This window comes from Sus scrofa, chromosome 1 (assembly GCF_054392235.1).
Source record: "Sus scrofa isolate SSC_HxYL_T2T_F1_AM1 chromosome 1, Sscrofa_HxYL_maternal_Yorkshire_Landrace_v2.0, whole genome shotgun sequence".
In the NCBI taxonomy this organism is placed as follows: Eukaryota; Metazoa; Chordata; class Mammalia; order Artiodactyla; family Suidae; genus Sus; species Sus scrofa.
The window spans coordinates 251,530,923-251,558,141 of NC_139383.1; the positions used below are offsets into that span (position 1 = coordinate 251,530,923).

Here is a 27,219-nt window from a genome sequence, read left to right on the forward strand (position 1 = left end):
GGTTACTTATGTGAGTGGAATGGTTCAGTAAATATCCTGCTCATTTTGATTTTGCATAGGGTGCATTTGTTTCTTTAGGAAAATATTCTCTCTCTTGGGGTTCCTGTCCTGTCTCAGGGAAACGAATCTGACTAGTATCCATGAGGATGCAGTTTCGATCCCTGGCCCCGCTCAGTGGGTTAAGGATCTGGCATTGCTGTGAGCATCACCATGAGCTGTGGTATGGGTCGCAGATGTGGCTCGGATCTGGCGTTGCTGTGGCTGTGGCGTGGGCCAGCAGCTACAGTCGGATTCGACCCCTAGCCTGGGAACCTCCATATGCTTCGGGTGTGGCCTTAAAAGACAAGAAAGAAAGAAGGAAAGAAAGAAAGAAAAAGAAAGAAAGAAAGACAGAGAGAAAGACAGAAAGACAGACAGAAAGAAAATATTCTCTCTCTCTCTTGATGATAGACTGTTGAATTTTCTCAAGTTGTCACCTATAAAAAATTATGTGGTATTTCAGCTTTTCTATACTGATATGATGAATTAGATTAATATGTTTTTCTAAAGTTGGAACATACATGCAGCTTTAACCTTTTTTCCTCTATCTCCTCTGTTTTCTTCTTCTATATGTAGAAGCTCTATTGCAGCTCTTGGCTCTCTCTTGAACTCTTCTTTCACAATTTTTATCTCTTTAACCATTTCCTTTGAGTTCTGGGAGAACTGCTCATGTTTGTCTTCTGATTTCTTGCTCCTCGAAGTGTGATCCGGGGACCAGCAATATCAGCATCATCTGAGAATTTGTTAGAAATGCAAATTCCTAGGCCCCATCCCAGACCCACTGAATCAGAAGCTGCATTTACCAGGCTCCCTGAGTGATTTGTGTGCACATTGGCATTTGAGAAGTGCTGTAAAATTCCAGCCAAAGAAGGAGTTCTTTCCAAGTTTCTGGTGGTGATGTAGACTTTCCCCATTTTTATAGTAGTTTGATTATTTTAGTGCAAATTTGGAAAGAGAAGAGTTTCAATGCAAGGCTTTGGGTCACCATCAGGGACCAGAACCCACAGGCTCTTTGTGGCAGGATATGGGGAGGGGCAGTCGGCTACTCTGTGTGATGACATGACATGAAAATAACATCCCAAAGGTCATCAAAATCACCAGCAGGCATCATTCACCCAACAAGAAAAGGTCCTTGTGTTGCGTTTCTCAGGGGCAGTGTGTATTCTTTAGAGGGCTTTGTCCACACAGTTCTTTGACAAATTTATAAATGCCAACTGGTATAGACATGAAAGCCCTTGTCCTGAGCTGACAGAAGGGGAAAGAGGGGGTTCTGGGAGACTGGTTTGGGGTCAGGCACCATTTCCCTCTTTTCTTGGTTAGTAGAAGAAACTTCTATGGTTACCAATGTTCCTTCAGGCCCCAGCATTGTGCCTAAAGGCTGCCTTTGAGGAGGTGGGATATTTATAGACCTGAATTATATGAATATTAGCACGTGCCAAAATAAATTTTTTTAAGGAAGAAAATCAATTGAATGATACCCAGTTCTCATTGGTCATGGCTGGATTGTCAGGAAAAGTCTTGATAAGGCACAAAAAGCTATTGAAATGATTCTAAAGAAAACAAGAATCTTTAGGACAAATCGACTCATTCTTTATTGCTATCAAACCCTTTATTCCCTGGAGATTGTTGAAACAATACCAGCACATAACTCTCATTGTGGAATTAGCAAACATCCTACTTTTCTTAATGGTCTCCTGAAGTTGTTGTCTCAACAGGAAATTCTGGTCATTGTCACACATTCTTTTTGTTTATTATTAGTTATAATAACTCTTTGCATCACAATTGGGCTCTAACCTTACAAGGCTTTTTTTTTCCCTCACCAAGTAGGTCATTTGGTCTTTTCCTGAGAATCCAGTGAGACAGCAGGGTGAGCAAGCATTAACATGCCCATTTCATAGAGGAGGGAAACTGAGGATCAGAGGACTTAAAGCACTTTCTCAGGGGCCTGATATGCAGAAAATGCCAGCCTCAGCCCTCAGACTCATGCTTTCTGTGGCTGCAGAGGAGACCTCAAAAGCACATGCGTCTAAGTGTTATTGATCCTTAAGCTTCCCGGTCTACTCACTGTGTTTTGCTTTTCTGTGGTGCCTGTACATACACAAAACAATGAGAACTATCACTAACCGTGTGCAAAGCTCACTCTCCACAGTTTTATGCTGAAATGCAGTGTGAGACTTAAGGAGGTTACATTCTTTAGATTAGATTCATGTGGTCAGACACCTATAGTTTTCTGTTTAGATTTCCCCCACTTATGACAGAACTTTTTAAAAAAATTTTTTATTATAGTTGATTTAGAATGTTCTGTCACTTTCTGCTGTACAGCAAAGTGACCCAGTTATACATATATATACATTCTTTTTTTTCACATTATCCTCCAGCATGTTCTATCAAGGGATTTGATACAGTTCCCTGTCCTATACAGCTTATCCATTCCAAATGCAATAGTTCGCATTTACTAACCCCAGATTCCCAATCCATCCCACCCCTTGTTCCCCCCTTTGTTAAACTTCTGCTAAGGTCCTACTCCAGCCCCAAAGAAGGTAAGACTCATTACAAATCAGCAGGAACTGTTCATAAGTTATTCTTATTTCTTATATTTGGTTCATCTTAGCTAATGGGGAAGAGTGAAGTCATCTTATTTCTGCTCTTCTGTAAAGTATACTTCTATTCCTCATCTTTCCATGGTGAACTTACCAAATTTCCCTAATATTCCATTTATTTTCCCTTCAAATGGTCTCTTTGCCTATGATACCCTTCCCTTCTTCACTTCACCACCCTCACAGTTCTCATCCTTAATGGGACCCATGTCAAAAGGTATTCCTTTGTGAAGCCTTTCAAACTCAAAGTTAGACATATCTGTGTTCCTAAAAAGACTTGGAATGTATCTCTGCCATACCATGGACCTATCACAGTCTGAAATGTATTTCATTTATCTCTGTGTATACTGGCATTTCCACTAGACTTGGAGTTACTTTGGGGGCAGGAGTGACATCTTATTCCTCTTATATCCTCTGAATTTAGAACCTGAAAACTGAGAGATTTACTAAGGATTGATCCACGTTCCTTCACTTAACGGCTTTAATGCACCAGGAGTTCTTTTTGACAAGATATCACCTAAGTTTTTATGGTCGAGGTGATAAGAAAGTCTTAAAAGAGGACTAGTCAGACAGACCAAGAATAAGCTATCATAGGCAATCCTTTTAAAGGACAGGAAGAACACTAAACTTGTCTCATTGATTATCCTGGATTCTGTTCCTTTATGTCTCCCAAGTTAGGACCATTTCAGTATAGAGCTCTTTTGTCAACATCTTTCATGACTTTGTCCAGGACCAGTCCCCACCTTGAGGGGCTTGCATGTACTTTGGTACAAGGGCATCTTTTCTGGCTCCTTCGCAATGAGAGAATTAATACTCAGTAGTGCTTAATCTTGACTGTACATTGGAATCACTTAAGGAGCTTTAAAAAACACTGATGTGAAATGTTCATGGAATTCCCTTAAGTCTTTTGCTGAGTGCTAAGGTGTGCATGCACAAAGTGAGACTCTAGGAGAACTGGCAGGAAACAGCTGTTGGAGGGCTATGAGCCCAACAGAGCTTGTGGTAGTTTTACAGCATTGACAGATATTGGATTTCTGACTATCCACATTAGACAGACCTCACTGAACACCTTGGACATTCAGTTGAAACCCCAGAAAGTCTGTGCCTTTCTGTCTTTAAAACAAAGCTTACTGTTACAGGAGATAACAATCTAGACTTTCCCAACTGTATCCAAATGTCCAGCAAACGAACAAACAAAACACTTGAAACATGAAGAAGCTGGGAAATGTACACCAAACTAGAGGAAAGAATGGTTAGGAAAAACAGGTCTAGAGTTAATAAGATGGTGGAATTAATAGATAAGGACTTTATAATATGTTTAAATATGTTCAGCAGGAGTTCTTATTGTAGCTCAGCAGGTTAAGAACCCAACTAGTTTCCAAGAGAATCTGGGTTCAATCCCTGGCCTCACTCAGTGGGTTAAGGATCCAGCATTTCCATAAGCTGTGGTGTAAGTTGCAGACGTGGCTCAGATCCCACAATGCTGTGGCTGTGGCATAGGTCAGAAGCTGCCACTCCAATTGGACCCTCACCTGGAAACTTCACATGGTGCTGGTGCAGCCCTAAAAAGACCAAAAAAAAAAAAAAAAAATTCAGTAAAGGAAGAGATGAGCATAATGAATGAACAGATGAGAGAATCTCAACACAGGAATGGAAACAAAATATAACTGAATAGAAATTCTGGAAACCCCAAAAGTGTAATATATGAAAAATTTTAAATTCACTAGATTTGGATAATAGCAAATTGGATACTGCAGAAAGAATAAAGAGCAATGGAAAAGGTAAATATATGGACACATCGAAAGGCTTTTTTCTTAATACTTCAGCCAAGTCATCATCACCTGTCAGAAGTCATGTTAATGGTACGTACCTTTGATATGATATAATGAGAATGATTGTATCTCTGTGGTATTCTTCCTCAGAATTTATAATCTGAGTCAATTTTGAGAAAGCACATCAGGAAAATCTCAACGTAGGACATCCTCTGAGATACCTAATACTCCTCAAAACTTTCATGGTCTTAAACAAAAAAGGGAAAGTCTGAGAAATAGTCACGGGCAAGAGGAGACTAAGGAGACATGACGACTAGATGTCATGTGGTATTGTGGGTGGAGTAGAAAAGGACATAAGATAAAACTTAAAGAAATTCAAGTAAAGAATAGACTTTAGTTAATAATAATTACCAGCGGTGGTTTATTAATTGTAGCAAATTCTACCATACTAATGTAAATGCTGATAATAAGAGAAATTGAGTGCAGGATATGTAAGAACTCTCTTTACTACTTTTACAATTTTTTTCTGTAAGCCTAAAACTGTTCTAAAATAAAGTTTGTTCAAAAAGCTACACTAACAATAACAGGTGCTGGCAAAGTTGTGGAGCAACTGAAACTCTCATCTATTGCTGGTAAAAATGATATAGTTTGGAAAATAGTTTGGAAATTTAAACTTCTACTTGTAGTAAAATACAGCACTATCACTTCTGACTATTTAACCAAGAGAAATAAAAACATATATACTCCCAAAGATTTGTATGTGAATGTTTAGAGAGGCTTTATTCAGAATTACCACAAACTAGAAGTGACCAAAATGTTTATCAACTGCTTAATGGAGAAAGAAATTGTGTACATCCATATAATGGAATACAACTAAGTAATGAAAAAGGAACGGGACTAATACATACAAAACATGAATGAAAATCAGAAGCATTATGCAAGTGAAAGAAGTCAGACACACATTCTACTTAAGTGCAATTCCAGAACAAACAAAACTAATCTATGGTTGAAAAAAATCAGGAGTTCCTGCCATGGTGCAGTAGAAATGAATCCGACTAGGAGCCATGAGGTTGCAGATTTGATCCCTGGCCTCACTCAGTGGTTTAAGGATCCAGTGTTGCCGTGAGCTGTAGTGTGGGTCGCAGACACGGCTTGGATCTCACATTGCTATGGCTGTGTTGTAGGCTGGCAGCTGTAGCTCCAATTGGACCCCTGGCCTGGGAACCTCCATATGCTATGGGTGAGGCCCTAAAAAGAAAAAAAAAATCAGAACAATGTTTGCATCTTGAGCTCTGGGGATTGATTAGGAAGCGGCAAGTAGGAACTTTCAGAGGTGGTGGAAATGCTGCATATCTTGATAGGGGTGTTAATTGCATAAGTGTATACATTCATCAAAACACATTAAGATGTGTAGTTAAGATGTATATACATTTCAGAGGTATTTAAAATGTATCTCATTAAAAAAAAAAAAAGGTGAAAATGCCAGTGTCTGTGTCCACCCTCAGAGGTTCTTATTTTAGTGGTTTCAAATGGAAATTCTTGGGTTTTTAAAGTTCTGCTCAACCAAGGTTAAAAACCACTGTTATAGGTACTTATTTAATGATAGGATCCTCTGTCATGCCTGTTGGCCATGTAGCTACCTCTTTGACTTTGATGTATAAATCTGGAAGCTGATATATGGATTTGCATGCCTACCTGATGGCTAGGTCTACCTAGGGATAGCTAACTGGCAAATACCAAGATGCCCAAGAAGAAAGTAAGACCAGGACAGAGTTCCCCCAAGCCCCCTCTAGCTCTTCTCTTTCTACCTCTTCTGAAAATGGCCCTGATTATTCAGGGAGTGGATTGTTAAGCTGACAGGAGGGGTAAATACCAGTGAAGGTATCATTACGGAAAATTGTCTATTCATCTTCAGTTAGCTGGGCTCACACAGACAACAGGGCCCCACTGGACGCTGTAAGCTGGCCTGGTCTTCATTCTGATTTTGTCCTCTTGGTGACTTCAGGCAGTCTGTAGAAAGAGAGAGGGTGGACGTGCCCATGTGTTGAGCACATGCCCCGCGCCCTGCTGTTCTTCTTTCCACTTTGGGTTAACGCTATAACTGTAATAATTTTCATGTGAGCAGTTTTTCTTCTTTTGAAGCTGACAGGCAACCCATTAACATTTTTAGGGCAAAAAAAGCTTTTCTCAAAACTTTATCCAACATTAATAAAACTGTATAATAAAAACTGAAATGATAAATCTTAGCAGTTATTCCATGGATGCCCTTTATCTGATATTTATTTCAGAACACATGGCCAAAGTTTCTGAGAGGTCTAATTAATAACTAGAACTTTGACTAATGATTTCCTCTAGGGTGCACCAATAAATAAAAGCATCATCTTAGACACTCCCAGTTGAAAGGAACTTTGCAGGTCATCTGGTCCAACCCTCCCATACTTTGCCTGAATAGCTGCTAAGTGGTACTGCACCTCTGCTTGCACACGGCCCCAGACAGGGAGGCTTATGAGACAACCAGTATGCCTATGAGCAGTTCCAACGGAAAGATTTTCCTGGCATGAAGCCACACCTGCTTCTCTGTAACTTTTAGTGAGAGAATGTCGGATCCCTTTTCCTGTTTGTTGTCCCTAAGCCTTTTCTGCAAGTTAAACATCTCCAATTGCTTAAAACATCCCTCCTATGATTAGGATTTGTCTGCATTCACCAGCTTGCTTTTTCTTTCCCTCATGAGTCCTGGACCATTTCTTTTCTTTTTTTTTGCTTGCTTTCTTTCTTTTTTTTTTAGGACCACACTTGCAGCATATGGAAATTTCCAGGCTAGAGGTTGAATTAGAGCTGCAGCTGCGGGCTTATACCATGTCCTCTGCAACATGGGATCCAAGCCATTTCTGCGACCTACACCATAGCTCACAGCAATGCCGGATCCCTGACCCACTGAGCAAGGCCAGGGATCGAACCTGCATCCTCACGGATACTAGTCAGATTTGTTTCCATTGTGCCACAACAGAACTCCCTCCTGGACCATTTCCATTCAATTCCAACACAATTCATCTGAACCCATGTCACGTGAGTGCCTTCTCAGTGCCAGGCACAAGGCTCAGTGCTTGGGGGGGAGACAGGAACAAGTCAGCTTGGCCTTGTAAGCCAGAGAAGGCTCGTCTACAAAGGCCCTACAAGACAGGCTGTGACATGACTCAGAAGAGAGTGGTGTGTCCTATTTCCCCTATAAATTCCCAGGTTCTCAGCTTTCAGTACAGTACATTGGCTAATGTGCAAGTTCAGGGCATGGTTAAAGCAGGCTGCTCATCAAGTGTCTGTCAATTGACTAGGTCTCTAGCAAAATTTCTGGGAGAGACCATGTGATTGGCCCAGCTTGGGTCAGAGGCCCACGTGGCTCTACCACTTTTCTATAGAAGGGGCTGTGCCCACTGGCATGAAAAGCCACATTTTCTGGGCTAGGAACAAGGAACATTGTATGAAATATGGGTGAGATTGGAGAGTAAATTATAGGCATTTTAGAACTATATTATGGATGTAATCTCTATAGTATATGATATAAGCAATGGATATATGTAAGCAGTACATCTTTTTGTTTTGTTTTGTTTTGTTTTTGTCTTTTTTTTTTAGGGCGGTACCCACGGCATATGGAGATTCCCAGGCTAGGGGTCCAATCTGAGCTACAGCTGCTGGCCTACACCACAGCCACAGCAAAGCCAGGTGTGAGCCACATCTCAATGCCAGATCCTTAACCCACTGAGCAAGGCCAGGGATTAAACCTGCAACCTCATGGTTCCTAGTTAGATTTGTTTCTGTTGTGCCACGATGGGAACTCCAAGCAATACATCTTATCTGTAAGCATTAATCCTGAAAGATGGGCATTTTCTCCATCTTTTACCTGGGGAAACAGATTCAGAGAGCTGAAGTGACTTGCCAAGGTCACTAGTTGTTAATGGCAAAGTTGTGGTTTGAATTCAAGGCTTCCACATTGACCCTCTGCATTTCCTCAATGATTCTTTCTGGAATTCATTTAGCCATCCACTTATCTATTCATGTATTCATTCAACTCGAATTTTTCCAGCACCAACCATGGGTCTGGCATTAAGTGAGGGCCTGGCATATAGCAATTAGCCACCTAGACATGCCTGGAGGGACACCCATCAAGAGCATAAGAGAGGGTTCCTGCCCTGCTCAAACACATGCTTTTACTGGAGAGATGAGAAATATGGACACATACCGTTTTCCATAAGTTTAGACATTGTTGCTTGAAATGACTCCAGGAGTGACCGTTATTGCAAAGCCTAGAAGATGTCAGAGTAGAGCGATCTCTGAGGACTGGAGTGGCCAAAGACACCTCCTGGAGGCAGAACTCTGATTAGGATCCTGAGGATAGAGAAAGAAGGAAGGACCCCAGCAGGCAGAGAGTTGTGTTGATTCTGCCTTCTGAGCATCGCTCATTTATATCTACTTCCCTCCATCCCTGTGTGGCCCTCCCACCCCAGTCCTGGTCCCCAGATCCTCTCACCTGGACACAGCAAAACCTCTCCACAATATCTGCTTCTTCTTTGCCTCGTTATCCACAAACCCATTTTAAAATTTAATCTCCAAAAAGAAAATCATGGACTTGAAGAACAGACTTGTGGTTGCCAAGGGGGAGGGAGTGGAAGGGACTGGGAGATTGGGGTTAACAGACGAAAAATATTGCTGTTGGAATGGATTAGCAATGAGATCCTGCTATGTAGCACTGGGAGTTGTGTCTAGTCACTTATGATGGAGCATGAAAATGTAAGAAAAAGCAATGTATACATGTATGTGTAACTGGGTCACCATGATGTACAGTAGAAAAAAAATATTTTGGATGAATAACAATTGATTACAATTAAAAAATAAAAATAAAATTTAATCTCCAAAAACTCCAAACATATCAAAAAGTATAGCAAACAATCAATGCAAGAGCCACAAGATACGTGACAGATATTGACATTTAACCATATTTGTGTCAATTCTCTGGGTTTTTTTTTTTTTACAGAAATGTAAGGTTATAATTTCAGCTAAGTTCCTACCCTATCCCCAACCCTCCTTCTACAGAGTATATATTATGCTAATTTGATGTGATAGATTCCCACGTGTTTTTCTGTCTTTTTCTACTGATGATCCATAAATCACAAGATATTAGGTTTGTGTCCTTTTTGCAAGTTGCCTTTTCTTCCCATTGCTCATTATGTTTTCAGATTTGTTCTTGATACATGGAGATCCAATTCATTCATTTAACCATTTAGTATTCCAACGTATAAGAAAACTGCAGTTTACAGAGTTGTTTGTCTACAGATCCCTGGATAGGTCATTTCTGCTTTTTTACTACTACAAATGGTACTTCAGTGAATATCCTCACACTCTTTGGGTGGCAACCAAGAAACAGAGTTTCTGGGTTAAGAATACAAAGATCTTCTCTTCAACTTTACTAAATATTGCTAAATATTTCTTTAAAGTGGTGGTACAAGTGACGTGTATACTTCCCATTGTATCTGAGTATGGGAGTTCCAGTGGCTCCATATCCTCATAGATGCTTGGTATTGTCAATCTTTATTTTTTTTTTTAATCAGATCCCTTCTTCCCATGGCAGACAGAAGGATCTTTCTAAAATCATGTCTGACCACTTCTCTTCCCTGCTGAAAATCCCTCCAATTCTCCCCCTACTGCTCTCTCCGTGTACCACCCATAGTCTTGCCTTGCATAAGCCACTCCATGCCTGCTTCTCCAGGCTCATTTCTCTATCCCCTCCTACTCCCACCTGCATGAGTGCACACACAAGCATACACATGCCCTCTCCGTCTCTCTGTCTCTGTTTCTCTCTCTCTCTGTCTCTCTCTATGTCTTTCTCTGTCTCTCTGTCTCTGTTTCTCTCTCTCTCTGTCTCTCTCTATGTCTTTCTCTGTCTCTCTGTCTCTGTCTCTGTCTCTGTCTCTTTCTCTCTCTCTCTCACACACACACACACACACATATGCACTTGCTATGGTCCAGTAAAACCAAACCACATTTGTTCACGTCACCTAACCTGCCTTGCCTCCTTTTTTTTTTTTTTTTTTTGCCTCGCCTCAAGCTATTCATCTGCCTGGAATATTCACTTCCTCTTCTTCAGGGGGTTGATGCCTATCAGCATGCAGATCTCAGCGAGATGTCTTGTCCTCTGGGAATGCTTTGCAGTCATCCCAGGCCTGAGTTGGATGCCTTTCCTCAAATTGGCCCAGAGCCCTTGGCTTCTGGCATCACAGTCTCAGTGCATGGCCTTGTAATTGTCTATTACCCCCCGCCCCACTAGACTGTGGACTCCTTAACAGCAAGATCAGTCTCAGGGAGTGTGCTCTCTGCCCAGCCTACCCAGAGAGTGGATTTGTTCAGTGATCCATGGGCAGGAGACAGGTCTGGACAGAACAGAGGTGGCAAGAAGGGGAGCAGACCAAAGAGGAAGAGTGGCCCCACCACCTTCGTAACCCCAGTTTCCAGGAGAGGAAACCAAGGCTCAGCAGGCGACTGACCTCGCTCGAGTCATGCCCTTATTAAGTGATAGAGCGTCTCTGATTCCCAGTCTCCTGACTGGGCTCTGTCCAAGCTCCGTCTGCTGCTCCTCAGCTGCAGCTAATGGGAAGGAGCCAGCAGGGAGGGAGGGGCAGGGCTACCAGGGAGGGAAGGCTGAGCAGGAGAGGGCGGTCTCAGTATCCAGGACACAGGTTGAGGGCTTGGCCCAGCAGATATGACCCTGGATCCTCTGAGCCAGCAAGGAAGGAAGAACTTTGGAACAAATTTCCAGACCAGGCACTTGTTCAGGCTGTCCTGGGACACTTGGGTGGGCCAGCCCTTCTCTGGGGAAGAGCAGACAGAAGTTACTCAGCATCTTTCTTAGAACCCAGCCCACCCGAGTGGCCTCTTCCTGCTGCATCAGGAGAATGATTTCTCAAGGGCCCCTGGTCAGAGGGAGACCCAAGCCAAGGACAGCTGGGAAGAAGTAAGAGCCTAACACAAGAGAGGGGAGCTGGCCCAGGACCCAGGGCCCTGGGTCGAGAGCACACGGGTCAGGCCCAGAGACTCCACTAGAGTCATCAGGCATCTAGAGGAACTCACGTGTGCCAGGACCAGTGGACATCAGCAAAACGGCGACAGTGACAACCATGCCTCATGTGATCATGGTGAGGACTGAGTAAGATGAAACATGTAAAGGAATTAGGGTAATGCTCACACATGATCTCACTCAGTCACTGTAGTTATTGTTTTCTTAGAGGGCTGCTGGAGGAGGGAACAGGATGATATCGTGGACAAACCTGTGAAACTGTGTAAGTGGTGGTGAACAGTTGTTTTCCATCAGGAACTGGATAAGCAAATGTGGACAATGTGGGACATCTAGAGATGTCTCTCTGACATGGGACAGAGAGAAGGGGTGTGAACTCGAGTGACCAATTACCCACCTCCATTCCTTTTCTTTTCTTTTCTTTTTTTTTTTTTTTGTCTGTTTTGCGTTTTCTAAGGCCGACCCCACAGCATATGGAGGTTCCCAGGCTAGGGGTCTAATCGGAGCTGTAGCTGCCAAGCCTACACCAGAGCCACAGCAACACCAGATCTGAGCCGCGTCTGCAACCTACACCACAGCTCAGGGCAACGCTGGATCCTTTACCCACTGAGCAAGGCCAGGAATCGAACCCGCAACCTCATGGTTCCTAGTCGGATTCGTTAACCACTGCGCCATGACAGGAACTCCTCCTCTGGTTTCTTCACCTGACCTCTGCATCAGAGCATCAGAGACTACATGAGACAATTCCGGGAAGATGCCTAGAGACGGCACCATCCAATCCTCCAGCTTCCCACAAGGGGAACTGAGGCCTGCAGCGCAGAAGTGACTTGTCCAGGGCTGCACACAGGCATCGCCAGGGGTGAACTTCCCCAACTCAGATCTAACGCTCCTCCCTCTGCCCCTCAGTTCCACCCAAGCTCAGGACATGGCTCTTTCAGCTCTGGGGGTCAGGGGTTGGCTTTTCTCCCTTGGTTGTCTATGCGCACCCCCAAAGTCAGTAGGGCTCCCGCCAGCTCTGAGTGCCTCAGTCTCCAAGAGCCCCCTGCCTTGAACTCCCTCTTCCTGTTTTCCCATAGAGGGCATTGAAAGTAATTGAAAGCCACTTCCAGCTCTGGTTTCCCCTGCAGGGCTCTCCTTCCCTGGGCCTCTCTTGGAGAGGTCAGGAGTGGGTCATTGGCGTGTACACACCTGCTACCTTCCCCAAGGTTCCTGCCACATCAGGCATGTGTGAGCACTTCCCTTCCCCTCAAACAGAGCCCTCTCCCTCCCTCCTTCTCTCCCTCCTTCCTTTCTTTTTAAAATGACAGTGCCAACCACACGCACCTTGAACTTGCCTATTTGGCACACACTAAAGCTCATTCTGAAGGATCTTGCATGTGTGTTCCTGTTGCACGGGTAGGATTTCTCTATTGAAAAACAGTTGCAGGAGAAAACAGATATGAAATACAAGATCTGGTAGGAGCTCATATGACCCCAGGGATAGATTGAGCAACTGAGCCTGCATCTTACCAAATCATTTGGATTTTCCTCTCTGGGTAAAAAGTTATCGTCAGTCTGTGGCCACAACAGTTACTTTGAAGACATGGACAATTTTTATGGCCTCTGGAAGGGAAGCCCCCAGTCCCTGCATCTTGTTTGCCAAAGAAGAAACACCAGGCCTCACCCATCCTTTGGGCCAGGAGAGCTGAGAGGTATGCACTGCCCATGCTTGAATGATGGAAAGAGGACATTTATAGTAATAGTTATCGAGAACTCGCTATGTACAGATATGGTTTTAAGCCATTTACATGTGCAGACACCCCAGAGGGTTCTCTAGGGTTTAGTTCCAGACAACTATGCGAAAGGGAATATTGAAATAAAACGCATCACACACATTTTTTGGTTTCCCAGTGCATAAAACTTTATGTTGAGGAGTTCCCATTGCGGCTCAGTGGGTTAATAATCTGACTAGTATCCATGAGGAGACAGGTTTGATCCCTGGCCTTGCTCAGTGGGTTAAGGATCTGGCGTTGCAGCAAGCTGCAGCATATGTTGCAGATGGGGCTTGGATCTGGTGTTGCTGTGGCTGTGGCATAGGCCAGCAGCTGCTGCTCCAACTCCACTCCTAGCCTGGGAACTTCCATATGCCGCAGATGTGGCCCTGAAAAAGAAAAAAAAGGTTATGTTGACACTGCACTGTAGTCTAGTAAGTGTGCAATAGCATTTTGTCTAAAAAAGCAATGTGCATACCTTAATTAAAAATACTTTACTGCCAAAAAATGCTAACCATTATCTGAGCCTTTAATGGGTTGCAGTAGCAACCTCCAAGATCACCAATTACGGTTCACTGTAATAAATATAATAATGATGAAAAGATTTGAAATATTGTGAGAATTGCTAAAAAATGTGACACAGAGACATGAAGTGAATAAATGCTGGAAAATGGTGCCAACACATTTGCTCAATGTGGGGCTGCCACAACCTTCAATTTGAAAAAGCATGATATCTGAAAAGTGCAATAAAGCAAAGTGCAATGAAACAAGGTATGCTTATAATATATATGTTTGCATTTGCATACAAAGCCCAGGGGCGGAAAGTGGTACCATCTGTGGTCCCCAGAGGAAGAAAAATGGTCTCAGTTGCCTAATATGAAGAGTAATGGAGATTGGATCCGAGCTCCCAACACAGCCCTCTCAAGATCTTTCCAAATTGTCTTTCCGCACAGTGAAGACACCCAGAAAAGGAGGGTGCTGCCTTTTCAGAGCTAGAATGACAACACTAAAGGGCCCTGGAACTGGTCTGGCCACCAGGGGCTTTCTGATCTCCCAGGTGCCCATCTTTTGCTCCAGTCAGTCCGTTTGACATCGGCTGGAACAGCTGAAGGGCTGGCGTAGGCATCCAGAGGTAAAGGCCCTGGGGCTGGGACTCCTTGCTGACAAGACAAGAGCGATGCTGCTGCCTCCCTGGAAGGGGAATCGTGAACCCGGCCGAGAGGACGTGCTGGCTGCACAGGTTTGCCTGCTACCGGAGCCAGCGCAGTTGGTCGCAGGGAATTTGATGAAAATAATCAGCTGCAAACTGCTAAAAAACAAACAGACTACAATCCAGAGGTTTAATAACAGCCCCCTCAGCCAGATGGCCGCAGGAGCCTTGCCAGGGAGAAAAAAAAAAAAAAAAAAAAAGATCTCCCACCCTGAATTTCCTCTTTGTTCTGGACCCTGCTCTCTTTGGATGTCATTGGTCTCCCGCCCCTTTCGTGCGCCAGCCACCCAGAGTCTTGTGTTCAGGGAGCTTAAGGCAGCTTTCCCCAGATTAGGATTTGGGGACAGGGAATCCAGGCAAAGAAGCGGCTTTCTTGTCCCAACATGAGTCACCCTAAGTTGGAGAAAGCACACAGCTGTCTGCATCTGGACCTGGAATGCTGCTTCCTCCTCGGAGGATGCTCCCAACAAGCCCGGGGCCCTTGTGGGTGCAGAGCAGGAAGTCATAAGCAGGGCCGCCCTGTGTGGGGCAAGCCCTCTGGACACCTCAGTTCTCGCCAAGAGACCATCATGTCCCAGCTCTTGGGAAACTGAATGCTAGTCTGTTTCCATGTTCAGTTACAGCCACGCCTGGAGCAAATGGTGGCCAGTGTGTTCTGCCAAACTCAGGCTCCAGTAAAAGCATGGATGTGAGAGTGAAGCCAATGTGAGTTTGAATCCTTGCTCTGCCACTGTGTGACCCTGACAACTTCTTTGACCTCTCTGAAGTTGCTACATCATTGCGTTTTAGTGAGAATAATAAAGAAATGATATTTTCAATGCACGTAGCACACTAGCACACAGCAGGCATTCTATAAACATTGATTTTCCACACTCTTAGCCCTCTGGTTCAGAGCTTTGTGGTACTAATTTTTCCTATTACCCACTCCTTAATACTTTCACTGATCCATGATTTAATATTTCATTCTTGGCTTTTGGCAAAGCTTCCAGGTACACTCCTGTCCCATTTTTTCCCTGAGCCGATTCCCATCTCTCCTTTGTGGTTACGTTAGCTACTCTGTTTGCCAGTATGTATTTTGATGTGCTAAGTTATTACTAATTCTGTTTGGAAGGAGACTAGGTAGACGTGAAGTCTCATCAGGCTCATTTAACTTACAAGTTTACTTAAAACTTTCCTCCTCCTGTAAGAAGTAATGCTAATTTAAAAAAACCTTAACAAAGAAATATATGAATATGTTTTAAGATTATAAAGCATAGTAGTCAGGATCAGCTGGATTTTGCTGCTGTAACACACACCTCCCAAATATAAATGGCTTGAAACAGCAAAGGTTCCTTTCCCCCTCAAGCTACAAATCCATTGTAAGTCGGGAGAGTCTCAGCCCAGCACTGCCCTCTCTTAGATACTCAAGGTTCACCCTCTGCAATGTTGTTGGCCCCTGCAGCTGTGGGGAGGAGGAGATGAAGGGTTCCTTAGCACTTAGCTCTTAGCAGAACTGCCAGGTAGTAACACACATCACTTCAAATTTCATTGGCTAGAGCAAGTCACACGGTCTCACCTAACCTCAAGGGAACAGGCACATCCAATCCTATTGTGTTCAAGGTGGGAGATAATTGATGAACACTAACGTCAACCACTTGGAAGCTCAATGTTTTAGGAAGAATGAAGGTAACCCTGCAGGCAGGCAGAATGCCAAAATTCCACCCCTGCCATCCACCACTAGGGATTTGCTAGTCATTTGAAAATCAGAATATGCCCAGATATTTGCATAAAGAAGTTCCTTTTGTCCCCTCCTTCATTCTTTGGTCCTCAATTTCCAGTGTGCCTAAGAATTACTATCTGACATTGCATAGCATCGTATATGCCATCCTAAAGGGTTTTCAAAATGTTTTAGACATACACAGTTCTCCCTGTCTGAATTTAGAACCTGACCTATTTAGTATGTGATGCTGTAGTATTTGATTAATACTAATGCCTGACTTTATTGTTTTTTTAAGCTACTTTATTGAAGTATGATTGACATACAGAGAACACTATAATTGAATGTCTACCATCTGACGAGTTTGGAGGTAAGTATACATCCATGGGTGGGACCATCACCATCTATGCCATTAATATACCCATCACTTTCAGAATTTTCCTCCCATCCTCTCTCACTGCCTAAGTTTAATTGTTCCAGCATTTCATCCCCTTCTCCTCTTCTGTGCCCTGCTTACACTCTGAGGGGCCATTCCATCTCTGAATCCAATTGCAAGTAATATTTCTTTAATATTACATGTGTATGAACTTGACAATAAGCATTTATAATAACTAATTTGTACCCAAAACTCTAAAAAAGTCTTCCACATGTATTATGTCATTTAGTAAGTCTCATCATAACCATAAGGAGTTGGCTTATTAATAGAACATTTCTATTCCACTGATTTAGTAATGGAGGCTCAGAGAGGCTAGGTGCCTTGCCCAAAGACACACAGTACAGATATATTGAGATCAGGTTTTTGAGCTGTCTGCCTACAAATTCTACAGGGACTGCTCTGGGCACACAACATTCCAGAACCTGGATGTCCAGGAATTCATGTCAATTAGGCACTTATTCTCGGAATAAACATTTCCCTGAAGAGCTCTCCATGCTGGCCAGCAGCATGGCCCTGCCACAGTTCAGTCGAGGTGATGAGATGCCCATTCATCTCGGAGGCATGACGTGGGAGGTACACGTTCACACATGGGTTGAACTGTCAGTGTGGAATGTGTGTGCACGTGTAAGCTGTGGTGTGTGTGGTATGGTGTCCCTGCAGGGGCACCAGATAAAATACAAGAAGCCCAGTTAAATTTCAATTTTAGATGAACACGAGTTATTTTTTTAGTGTAGTAAGTCTGGCCCCTGCTCTATTTGGAACATACTTATACTAAAAAAATTTTTATTAACAAATTAATAATTTTATTTGCTCAATCTGGCAGCTCCATGTATAGGCATGTGGGTTGGTGTAAGTGGACTTGATCCTTTGTGACCCAAGTCACACCCGAGCATGTGTGTGACTGTGCCTGTGTGTTTCCGTGTGTATATGGGAGGCTCTGCATCCAGGCTGGAGAGCCGGTGGTCGAACACAAATGGCTCCACCATCCCAAAGCTCTTCTCCCCCGAGGCCAACCCCTCTGGAGCAAGTGAGGTCAGGATGGGCCGTGAACACCAGGCCAGGGAGCCCTGGACTTTCCCCTAAGGCAATAAGGATCCACGGAAGGCTCTAGGCTGAGGAGGGGTGGCTTTAGCTGTGTGCCAGAGACGTCCCTCTGGCTGTGGGGCTGAGTAAGAACAGGAGAGGGCCACAGGGAAGGGAGGCCTTGGTGAGAGAGGATGACGATCTGGGCTCAGGCCAAGTGGCAGGACTTGCTGCACATCCCACTGCAGGTGGAGGGGTAGGGGTTGGGGTGACACTCAGCTTTAAGGCTTGGGCACCCACGGACTAGAGGGTTTCTCTTACTCCCTTCCTTGTCCTCCTCCATGTCAGGTACGGTGCCTGGTGCATGATGGATGCGCTTGGGTGTTTATGGCAGGAATATGTGCGCGGATGAATGGGAGAAATAGGAACCCAGGAGGAGGCGGGAAAGGAAGAAGAGGGCTGGCAAAAAGCTGACCTCAATTACTTGGGGAGACGTTGAGTCGGAGACAGAAGTGAGATTTCCAGCAGACAGTTGGCCGTGTGACCAGCTCAGGAGAGAGGTCCAGGCTGAAGAAGCAAATCCAGGGAGTACGAGCGGGTACAAATGATATGAAACCGCTGGCTGGGATCAGATCAGTACAGGACACAGTGAGGCTGGAGAAGGCAGTGGGGAAGAAGGAAGCTTGGAGAAGATCGGCATTTAATGCTGAAAGCAGGAGTCCGAGAGGGTCAGTGTTTCCTCTCCCAGGACTGCTGGGGGTTAAGTTAGATAGATGCCCATGACCTGGCAGCTCCAAGAGGTCCAGGCAAGGGTGTAAGCAGAACATTTAACAGGCACTGGCCAGTCAGATCCGGCTGGGCCACCAGCGGGTGCCAGGCCTTCTGGGCTCCCAGCTGTGTTGGAATCAACTCTGGAATAGCGGTGTCATAGAGAAGTCGGGGGAAGGATGGCGGGAGGGTCTGGGGCAGCTGGGGCAGGGAGGGGGCAGTCGGGGACTCAGGCAGCTGCTCTGTAGAATGCAAACATGTAAAGACTTTAAAAAGCGGGCAGTTATATGGGGATAACCTGGCTGCATGTCAGCCCCAGGGACTGACAGCAACTATGTACTTCCTTCCTGTGTGGCCTTGCATTAGAATAGTGCCCAGCAGAGAGTAAAGCAGAGTCCTAGCACAGTGCCTGGTCTAGCATAGGCTCTCCATAAATGTGCCTTCCAATCGTTTCAGGGAGTAAAGTTGCCTCCATAGTAACAAGGAATTTCCTCCTCTGAGCACAATTTTTCTATTTTAGGGAACCACATTTCCTTTCACTTGGGAAGACCTGTCTTTTCGGCCATTGAATTCCTGGGAATTTCAAAGACACAGGGCTGCAAGCTCACCGTGGCTCACAGGACAGTTGGAGCCTAAGTGAACAATGGCCCCATCTCGAGGGACAGCGCCAGTCAGGGTCACCCCTCTGGTAGCCTCCCCTTCCTTCCGACACAGCCTCATCATCTGTCAGGAACCAGGGGCTTCTCCCGGGCTTGGCACACAGTCCATGCTGTGTAAGTGTTGGCTGTGATTATTTTTGTTTTTACTATCCCTGGGCCTGGTGTTTCCTCAAATTGAATCATTTCTGTGACTCTAAAGCTTAGTTTATTTTATTTTACCCAAGCCTCAGGCTGATACCTCAGTGGCTTTGGATCCCCAAACGAGGTCATTTTGCAACAACTAATTCCAACACAATCTCTTTCCGGTGATTTTTTAAACACTCACCACAGAGGAAGGTTGGTTTCCTTCAAGAGCTCACTTAGTTTAGATAAATATTTGGCCTGGTGGATATACAAATCATCCTAAAATGTACCTTTTCCTAGGTGTAGAGTCTCAAAAGGGTTTTCAGGATTCAATGCATATTCATTCAGTTATTGATGTGTCTCCTTTGTTGTTCTCTGGAACATCAAAGAGGGTGGGCTTTTGGTCTGTTTTGTTCGCAGCTGTAAATCCAGAGGCGGAACAGCACTGCCACACAGTAGGTGCTCAGGGCATAGTTGCTGAATGAACAAATGCGTGAATGAATGAGTGAATGAACGTCTTCTCGGTGCCAGGATGCCTGGCATTGGAAACCCAGACAAGGACATAGTCCCTGCTGTCTGTGAGCTTGGGGCCTTGTAGAAGACCTCCCCACTCCCCGCAACACCTACCTGAAAGTCAAAGCAGATCAACACAACTCCCTGTGAGACATGTCAACACCCTCTGCTGGGAATGGGAGCCTGACAGAAAGAATGACAGTGCTGTTGGGAATCTCAGGGAAGGTGACCTGGAAGAGGTGGCATTTGAGTTGCATCTGATTTTAGCAGGAGGAGTTGGCAGAAGGGAAACAATGAGCCACAGTCCTGAGCGGGAAACCCTGGTTTAGGAGAGGAAGGAGCAGGAGGGCCACCACAGAGGAGGGTTGCAGGAGGGTACATCACGGGGGCATGAGCTGCAGGAGGGCAGGGGCTGTGTCTGTCTTGTCCCTTGTTACATGGCACCACATCTGGCACATCATAGATGCTCAGGAAATCGTGCCTTGTAGCTCGAGAATGAATAAATGACATGAAAATGTAAAGAAAAGATGGGACCTAGAAATCTTTTTGGAAATTTTTTTTTAGCGACTGCAATGGGTCTCATTTCCCCCTTCCATCCTGTGTGGGTGCTTTTGTGGGGAAGGAAGCTTAACTTCAACCCCAGTTGCCTCTGTGACACCCCACCAAGGGATTATGTACTTTTGGTTGGGGTACCCCTCAGAAATGGGGTGGTCACTCCCTCCCACACAGCTGGCCCCTTTTTTGTACAGTTCTGATTTTTAGAGTAGCCAGCCTTACACTGACCACACAGCAGCAAGGAGTTCCAGGGAAAGACCGCTGAATTGGCTTGGCTCCTGGTCCTGCCAGTGACTCCTGTGCTCCCTTGGGCAGAGCTGGTGTACCCAGTAATTACCAGTGTGGGTGCTGGTGTCTGACAATTACTGGGCATCTCAGTGCCTTCACTTCTTTATCTGTCAAATGAGGATCGTAATAATAGTATTTTCCTCATAGGATCCTTCTGGGAATCCTGTGAGTCCTCAGTACCTTATTGGCAAGTGCGTAAGGACTTATTATAAATTAATCACAATGTGGTGAGGTCTCCTGCGGCTCTCAGTTTGCCGCAGGAGACCTCACCGCATGGCTGACCTGCCATGTCACTCCCATGCCACCCAGCTCCTGAGTTTTCTCTCTACCTTTGCTGGCTAGGTTTCTGCTTCTTGCCATCACATATCTTGGCCTCTAAGACATGTATTTAGAACCGGCCTGCAAAAAGCAGAAGGAGGAAATGAAGCAAAGGAAACAGGCAAAGTTCTCTCTCCCAGCAAGTCCATGGGGACTCAAGACTCCAGGCCCTTTGCAAAGGGGGCTCGCCCAGCCTTTGAAATAACTGCTTCCTTCTCTTTTGGCCTTTTCAGATCAGGGACGTGGGAGGAGGCCTGGAGGTTTACACTGAACAGGAGGCTGAAAGCTTTCCTCTGATGTGCCCCACTCATCCAGGGGCCCTGCCCTGGGAGACAGGGCTCTGGGCTGTGGTCGCTCCTCCTGGGGTCTGCCTTGGACTCGCCACAGGCCCAGCTGCCACTGACCAGGCAGATTTCTTTTAAAAGGTTTGGCTGACCTTCAGCAGAGCCAAGGTGTGGTCAGAGCTGAAAGAAGCTTTAAGACTCCAGAGCAGTGGTTCCCGGGCTGGGAGCCTCTGAGTGCTGGGGGTCCTCAGATTATTTCTAGTTCTTTCAAAAGCCTAAAAGTAACAGTCTGTAGCCCCTGTGTGAGGATACACAGGCTCCTAGCAGTTTCAGGTGTCTCTGTGTTTCCCTGAGGTCAAGTCAGGGTGGCCCCTCTGTACCCTGGTGTTGCTGAAGAAAATACTAACAGTTTCTTATGCAGCTTTTCCTCTGCCAGGAGCTGGACAAAGCCCTTTCCACACATCTGCTCACTGATCTTCACCCAGGTAAGGTGGGTAGGCTTATGATCCCTATTTTACAGATGGAGAAACCGAGGGTCAAAGGGACTAAGCAAGCTGCCCGAGGCTACACAGCCCTCCAGGATTCCAATCCAGGTAGGCTGGTTCCCCAGCTCCACCCTCAGTCACTAGGAATAGTCTCCTGGGAGCTCAGTTTTATGTCTCTGAATCCTGCAAGAGGGGCAAACACATGCTTCATTACCAGGAAAAGGTACCAGCAGGGAAGATTTTTGGATGCAAGCATTTGATGTAGGGGGCATAATAACAGAGGTAGTGGGATAGTGTGAACCAGCCCCCTTATGTTGGCTTGTGTGGTAGAACTAAGGCCCAGAGAAGGGAGAGTCTTGCCCAAGGTCTTGTGAACTGGCAGCTGGAACAAGAATTTTTTCACTTCTAGTGGGCTCCTTAGACTGACTCCAGAGCGCCCTTGGCTAGCCAGGAAGCAGGCCAGCGGTGGGTTTTTCCAAGCTGATGGCTCAGACCTATGATGGCATAGGCCTGTGGCTCTGCCTGGCAGGGTCTTCGAGCTCCCCCTGTCCCGCAGGCTGCTCCCTGACATGGGTCAGACCACACATCTTGACTGATTCTCCATCAGTTCCCACCTACCTCCCACCAGCTGCACAGCGCTTTGGTCTTGCCAGACCACAGGGCTGCTGAGTGCTGGGGTCGGGGGGGCTGGTGGTATCTGTCTTCAGCAAACTCTTCCCTCATCCCCTCTGTGACTTTCAGTTCCATACTTGTGCATGCACTTTACAGTTTGCAAAGTGCTTCCACGCTATTATGTCCTCTGAGACCCAAGCCTGCTCTGGGAGCTGGGCAGGGCAGGGATAATGCCCCATATTACAGAAGAGGAAAAGGAAGTTCTAAGAGGCAAGTGCCTTGTTTGAGTTTAAATGCTTAGCTAAGAAATGTTGGAGCTGAGTTGGCCTATCCTACCTCACCACTGCCTGTTCCACCCCACCAGACAGCCTCGCCCCTTTCAGAAATGGGGACTCAGCGAGCTGTGATGAGCACGGTGCTGAGCTGGGTCCTGCAAAGCACTTTTCTGTAACCAACAGCATCACCATTAACCACATCTTTCTTCCAGTAGTAGACAAACACAGGTACTCAGTTAAAGGTTAAACCCGTGTCCCCTAAGATTCTGGTCCTGCACCCTGAGAGCTCATGATGTGATGAAGATACAGAGATGTTCAAGTCAGAAGCGATTTCTGTCATACTGTCACCCTGGAAAGATGGTTCATTGTTGGGGCCCCGGTTTCTGCAAGTGGGCAAATGAAGGTGCGAATAATACTTATCTTGCTTCTGAGAAAAATGAGCAGAACCTTCACATACAAATTTCGTTGAGAAATAGTTACACAACTGTTACACGTGACAATGAATTTTCATAAGCAGGGAAAGCAAGGGAAATTCATATTTATTTATTTACTTAGGGCCACACCTGCAGCATTTGGAAGTTCCCAGGGTTGGGATCAAATCGGAGTCACAGCTGCTGACCTATGCCACAGACACAACACTGAATCCGAGCCACATCTGTGAACTAAGCCGCAGCTTGCAGCAACACCGGATCCTTAACCCATTGAGTGAGGCCAGGGATTGAACCCACATCCTCACAGACACTATGTCAGGTTCTTAACCCATTTGAGCCACAACAGAAACTCACATTGATAAGCTAATGACTATTAAGTACTTCCTAGGTAATTTACATGGATCAGCCCATTAATTTGAACAAGAGCATTTAGGAGGCTGGTACCTTTATCATCTCCACTGTGTAGACGAAGAGACTGAGACCCAGAGATTTTAATTAACAGGCAACAAATAGCAGAAATAGGATATTAAATCTTGGTAATTTAGTGCCAGCAGGTAATCGCTTTAACTGCCCAGGTGCATCAGAATCACCTGGAAGGCTGAATAAACCACAGATTACTGGGCCCCACCCCAGAGGTTCTGATTCAATAGGTTTGAGAATTTGGCTTCAAACAAGTTCCCCGGTGATGCTGATGCTGCTGGACCAGGGACCACACTGAGAGACTTCTGTGTCACACAGAGCTCTCCTGGTACTTCTTGCCCCACCAGTGGCCAAATCAGGGCCTCTGAGTCCTGTTTGTGCAAGTTATCTGGACATCTGTGTGCACTAGATACTTGATTTATGGCGTGAAGACATATGGCATGCTAATGGACAAAGTAGATGGGGGTGCTGAGGAAGCCCTGGCTCCTTCGGAAACCAAGTGAGAGAAGTTGCCCTGTGCCTGATGTCCCTGCAGGTGCCTGAGTGCTTGTAGCTCTGGCTACTCAGACCCTTCCCCAGAGCTGGCCAAGGGGAGGGAAGGCCACTGTTTGAGGAAGCCACAGAGAACAGATTCACAGGCTTCTTTCTTGGCTCCCATCAATTTTCCCCTTTAAGGGGCTCATACTCCCAGATTTCAGAAATAATCTATGAATGGAGAGATAAGCCATAGCCTATGGAAAGAGAAAGCACAGACCAAGAAGAGTTATATTTAACTAAGTTTAATTAAATGTATGTTTTTGAAAAGGAATAAGGAAAAGATGTCTACAAGAATATAAGCATTTCAGAAACTAGGGGTTGAGCCCAAAGCAAAGGTCACAGGCAGAAGAATAAAAAATCAAGATATACAGATATCAAGTTGCTCCAGAACTCTGTGGAAAAGACTTTGCTTTCTCCACTAAATAACATTTTTAGCTTTGTCAAAAATTAGTTGTCCAAATTGAATAGCCAAAACAATCTTGAAAAAGAAAGAACAGAGTTGCAAGGCCCCCAAACTTCATGATGTCAGAATTTACTGCAAATTTACAGCAATCAGTACTGTGTGGTACCCACATAAAGATAGACATATATGTGATGGAACAGAATTTGAGAATCTAAAAAGAAACCCTCACATTTATGATCAATTGATTTTTCTGCCGTGATCCCAAGACCGTTTAATAGGGGGAAGAACAGGGTCTTCACCAAATGGTGTTGGAACAACTGCAACGTTCTTTCTTGATGCAAAAGAATAAAGTTGGACTCCTATCTCATACCCTATACAAGAACTAACTAAAAATGGATCAAAACTCCAAGATGTTTGAGAAGAAATGTACAGGCACATCTTTGTGCCCTTGGATTAGGTAATGGGCTATCTCTACTTTTACTTAGATCTTGAATTTCACCTTCAGCACAGATTTTTCACATCCTTTGCAGATTTATACCTATTTCATAGTATATTCTCTTATAAATGACATTATTTTTAAATTTCAACTTCCAATTTTTATAGAAGTAAAATTGATTTTTGTACACGGATTTGGTATCCTGCAACCTCACTGAACTCACTTCTTAGTTCTAATAGCTTTACTGTAGGTTCCATCTGATTTTCTCCAGAGACAGTCATGTCTTCCGTGCATAAAGGCAATTTGACTTCTTTTTTTCCAGTGTGGATGCCTTTCATTTCTTTTTCTCACCTTAACGAACTAGCTAGTTGTACTAGCTCTGGTACAACATAGAGTAGCTGTGAGAGTGGACATCCTTACCTTGTTCTTGATCCTAGGGGGAGAGGGACATCTTTATATCAAGTAAGACGTTGGCAGTGGGGTTTGTGGGTGCCCTTTGACAGAAAGAGGAAGTATTTGATTCCCCTTCAGTTCTTAATTTGCTGAGACTTTTAATCAGGAATGGATGTTGGATTTTGTCAATTGTATTTCCTAAAGGAAGTACTCCTTTAGGAAATACAGTGATTCCAGATGGGAGAGAGTCTAAACTTGAGAGTGGCCCCTGGAGTTCCTGTCGTGGCTCAGTGGTTAACGAATCTGACTAGGAACCACAAGGTTGCAGGTTCAATCCCTGGCCTGGCTCAGTGGGTTAAGGATCCGGCTTTGCCTTGAGCTGTGGTGTAGGTGGCAGATGCGGCTCAGATCCTACGTTGCTGTGGCTCTGGCGTAGGTCGGCAGCTACAGCTCTGATTCGACCCCTAGTCTGGGAACCTCCATGTGCCACGGGAGCGGCCCTAGAAAAGACAAAAAGACCAAAAAAAAAAAAAAAAAAGAAAAGAAAAAAGAAAAAAAAAAGTGGCCCCTGCTTCTCTCAGAAAGAAGGAAACAGGGAAGAAAGAGCCCTGCTCAGAGAATGGAGCCAGTATTGAGGAGCTGGGCTTACCCCACCTCTGCTCTGTACCCCTCTCCATGGCTGGGTTCCTCGAGTTCGGATCCTGGACTGTGGACTCCACAGCCAGTGCTCTTTCCTCTACACCAAACTGTCTAAAGGCTTTGACTCTGGAACTTTGCCTTGTCAAGTCCCCAAAGATGGATGATTCCTCAATAATATAAAATAGTAGCAGTCACTTACTGAACACTTTGAAATATCAAGGGCCAGGGCCAGGAACAAGGTGTGAAGTGAGTGAACCATCTCTGGATGCAGAATTTGAGGAGCTACCGACAGGAGCACATAAGGTGCTTCATTTGCCTCACTTTCACCCCAGGCCTGCAAAGAACAGTGCTAAACACTCACTTCGCATCCTGCCCTTACTCCTCAGACAAGTCTACTGTGGTAGGTTTATTATCATTCTTATTTGACAAATGAGGAAACAGAGGATCAGAGAGGTGAAGTGACTTACCTAAGAGATAAGTGGCAGAGCTGGCAATCGAAGCAATGTTCTGTTCATGATCCGTCTGTGCTTGTAATCAGTAGTTCTCCTCTCCTGGATCAGAATCTCCAGGAAGGCTGGTGAAAACACTGATGGCTGGCCCTCACCCCAGGATCTCTGATTCAGTAGGTCTATTGTGTGGGTGGGAGAATTTGCACTTGTGCTAAGTTCCCAGGAGACGCTGATGCTGCTGGTCCAGGGACCACACTTTGCGAACCACTGCACTATGTCATACTTCCTCCTCAGTAATCCTTGCTCCTTAGATCACAGGGGGCACCAAGATTCCAAGAGTACAAGAGAGAAGTCTGAGAAAACACTGCCAGATCCCTCTGGCTTGTGAAAGGAAAGAGAGCATCAGTTTCCCAGGACTGGACCAAGAGTTTCCATGTCATTCCTGCATGTGTTGGAGCCCCAGCCCCATTCCAGAACGCTATCTGCAGAATCAATGAGCGGTTATGTGTTGAATTGAGGGATGAACTGACGAGTCGTGATGGGACCTCTGTAGGGACTTATTCATCTGAAAAGAATGCCTGACATTTATTCTGAAAGGCGTCTTTCTATAGACCCTCAATCTTTACAGTACCACATGGCATTTTTTTCCTAAATATATTTCAAATATTTTCTAATTTATTCTTAGACGTGTATATCAGAGGGACACAGTACATCAAAATTTTCAAACCTTTGAATAAGAGCCACTGCAAAATAACAAGGAATAGAATAAAACAACACAGAGCTATTCATCATGTTATAAAAAAGAAAAAGCAAACTTAAACCAGGCTTGGCAAAATCTCCAAGCTGTAAACACATGACAACATTCCAGAGCTGACCCTAGTGTCTGAGGGGTTAAATTTTTCTATAATTTCCCAAATCTGTGGACACCAAAGCCCCCATTCAGCTGCTCTTGTCCCTAAAGTGCAATAAGAAAAAGGCTAATTTGATTCATTCACTTGATCTTTATCAGGAGTATCACAAGCCCCCGTGACTGGAATTCTCAGCCCG

At 45.0% G+C, this 27,219-nt stretch overlaps 1 long non-coding RNA gene across 1 annotated transcript; it reads right to left on the bottom strand.

The window, feature by feature from the left end:
• Nucleotides 1–1,607: 1,607 nt before the first annotated feature.
• LOC146407107 (uncharacterized) lies at nt 1,608–26,330 on the bottom strand. Its single transcript, XR_014824606.1, has 3 exons — nt 26,191–26,330; nt 8,643–8,788; nt 1,608–6,418 (listed from the first exon to the last, which is right to left on the bottom strand). It is a non-coding gene; the product is annotated as an uncharacterized LOC146407107 (long non-coding RNA).
• Between the last annotated feature and the right edge of the window lie 889 nt (nt 26,331–27,219).